The sequence below is a fragment of the Helianthus annuus genome, chromosome 15, assembly GCF_002127325.2.
Source record: "Helianthus annuus cultivar XRQ/B chromosome 15, HanXRQr2.0-SUNRISE, whole genome shotgun sequence".
NCBI lineage: Eukaryota > Viridiplantae > Streptophyta > Magnoliopsida > Asterales > Asteraceae > Helianthus > Helianthus annuus.
The window spans coordinates 169,896,589-169,899,981 of record NC_035447.2 but is presented as its reverse complement, the minus strand read 5'-3'; positions in this window follow the sequence as shown (position 1 = coordinate 169,899,981).

The window sequence follows — 3,393 nt, the reverse complement described above, 5'->3', positions numbered from 1 at the left end:
AAATTACACAACATGATTTTTTACCTTTTTAAAATAAATAAAATTATGAGGTTAGGATCCTTCATTTCTTCTTGTTGGTACATAAAACATAAAACGGTGTTATGGACATGAGATATTTTGAAACGTCGTTAGAGATCTGTTAAACCCGATAAGACACGATTTGCCAGCCCTAAAAATAACTTTCTATTTTGAGACGATATCATATGTAAGGCCATGGGGTGTACTCTAACATCTAGAGTGTTAACAATGACATGGCATGTTAACTAACATTGCAAACCACTCCCTCCTTGTGTTAAAGTGCATTAAATGAGTTATGTGTTAGCATGTTAACCCAATGTTAAAAGATTGAGTTAATTATTATTTTCTTTTTTAGACTAAAACCACTAAAAGATAGGGTTACATGAAGTTAATGAGATTAAACCATTTCCTTAGAGTAAGACAAAGTGAAATGAGGAAAAAAAGTTGATGTGTCACTTAGGTGGAGTTAAGATAGGTTAAAGTATACCCAAATGACTAATGAAAGAAAACATTGATTTTTAGCTTTTGCGGTTCAATGTGCCACGTGACCCCGACCATTCCATTTCAAAACCTCATATCCAGCTGAACAATCCGCTTTATGCCCTTTCGATTGCAACAATACAAAACCTTAACAAAAGAAAACATACTACGAAAAAAATCTTATAGAACTCCTAATGAACAATAAAATAAAAAGTGAATTGCAAATTTTGTCCTTTATCTTTATACCTGTTTTCAAGCGGTGTCATTTGTCTTTAAAATTGACAAATTTTGTATTTAACGTTTCAAAATCATGCACGTTATGTCCTTTGGACCTAACCCAGTTAATTTTTTTTGTTAAATATAAGGGTCCTAATAAATGTCACACCCCAACCGATGGCGGAAACATCGGGATGAGACGAAGTGTGTATAGATTGCTAGAGACGTCATAACACTATGTGACAATATTTAATTAAATTCAAATTTCATTTCAATACTAAATTGTCATACAAGATTCAAAAGAAATAACAACAATGTTTCATAGCATAACATAACAAACAAAAGATAGATTTATCTAGGTGTGTATCTAGTCCACCCTAAATCTTGTTTCGTCTTGCATATCATCTCAATAATTAACCTGCAACATGTATTAAAATAGAGTTCAATGCAAAAGCAAAGGCGAGTATACAAGTTTGACTACATAGCATAATAGAATAAAAACTCATATCCAACATGTAACATAGTGAATAAATTTACTAGCAATGCAATTTTTGGCGTACTATATGATCAAACCCAAGAATACAACGCACAAAGAGCCTAATCCCAATCGTTCAGCGGGATAGAAATGTTTAACTCAACAACACCCAATTAGAATAGCGGGCGGGGCGTTAATCCTATAGCGCTATAATTGTTAAGGTGGGCTAGCAAAGTTAATGAGCATATAACGTTTCAAATCGTTCATAGAGCATACAAGCATAGCAAATATTCATAATAGTTTCATGTCACGTTCATAGATAGAGTATGTTTTGTTTAAGCATAAAAGTTGTTTTGAATATGTATACATGTTGCATCCCAAAGTGTAAAGGGGAAAAAGGGATCGAGTATACTCACGGTTTACAAGTCTTGACTTGGAAGTTCCGAGAGTAAGTTTGGTGGATGATTTAGCTTGGAGCACCTAGTCCTTCTACACGAGGAAACGTAGGTGTGTGAGTTTGGCATTTACGGAAGATTAACAATGTGGAAATAACTTAGTATAACGAAAGTATATGTGTATGTGAAAATAATCATCTTTTAGACTTTATAACCATCATATGACACTAGGTAACCAATATGGTTATTTAATGTTTTTCATGGGTAGTGAACCCATTAGAATCATATTAAGGTTTAGGTCTTGGATGATATTCTACTTCTTTAACATGTAAACACAAGTTTAACGTCAAAGGTTCGAATGAGTATATGCTTATACTTAGGCTAAATATTACATATTATTTAGGTCCAATATGTCAAGTAGGAGGTAGAAGATTAAATCTCCATTTAGGCACCTCTTAGTTACAAGGATGTCATGCATGGGGTAGAAAGTCTAAGCTTCCATTTAGGCACCCCTTTGAAGTTCACCACTTCTCTTGATGTAAAGACAACCAAGGAGGGTCACGAACTAAGGTTTATATGAGTATGTAAGATAAGCTAACGAATAGAAAACATCAAATCATGTGAGGATTGTATGTTTGGACAACCCAAGTTGTTCCATAATCACTCATGTATCAAAGTCTAAGTTTGACATGACTTGTGGGTTAAAACCCTAATCAAAACACCAATTTTATGAGGTTTAATCCTCTGATTTTAAGTGTCTCAACCATGTTTTTAAGCTTACCCAACCATAGAAGAGGTTGTAAGCATTAGGACATTGGTGTGAGATGTGTTAGACACAAGTTGGATAAGAAATAACAAGTGGTTGGATAATAATAAACAAAACAGAAAGCTTTAGTCCATTTTAGGGCAAATCCGAGCATGATTCTTCCAAGGAAAAACCAAGGATTCAAACCCAAGGACATAACAAAGCAATAGGAAGAAGAACCAAGTGATTTGGTTGAGAAATGAGCAAGTTACACTCACTTTTGTAAGTCTTCACGAATCTGTCCAAAACTCAGATTCTCAGCTGATTAGAGAGTAGTTTAGTGAAGATTAGAGAGTTGTGAAAGTGTCAAATGGGTTGGAGAAGGTGGGTATTTATAATGGAGGAGTTAGAAGGTGATTGGAGGTGATTAGAGGTGGATTAAAGGTGATTGGGTGGTTTAGGTTAATGGGATTTCGTGCACAATCAGCTCAAGAAAACACATTCTGCCGAAACAAGGGCGTCGCGTGACGCCTAGCACCCTCGCGTCGCGCGGCGGGTGTGGTTGTCCGACTTTTGTTTTTGTTACACTTTAGCCCCTGAAGTTTGTAATTGATCCCTTTAGGTGCATTTTTGATAGTTTAGGGACTTGTTTTGATATAAAAGCATAGTTTAAGGTGTAGTTAAGCATGATGATCATAACCAAAGTATGTTGAAGCTTATAAATGTCATAACCAAGTATCGTTCTCGTTCAAAACACGTTCAATGCATAAGTTTAGATTAATTACAAGTTTAGCACATAGTTTCCAAGAATAACTATTAAACATCGATTGATTCACCAAATCGAACATACGAGCATACATAGAATGCGTATAACATAAACGTAACCAAAATACAAGCTTCATTAATAATCCAAGTCTCGGTTTGATAATGATTACAACGCAAGGAACGATTACAAGAACACAAGATTTCCAAAAATAGAAGTACGAACAAAACTTTCTATAAATGGAAAGTATAAAAGAGCCGGGCGTTACAGTCTCCCCTCCTTTAGGAAATTTCGTCCCGAA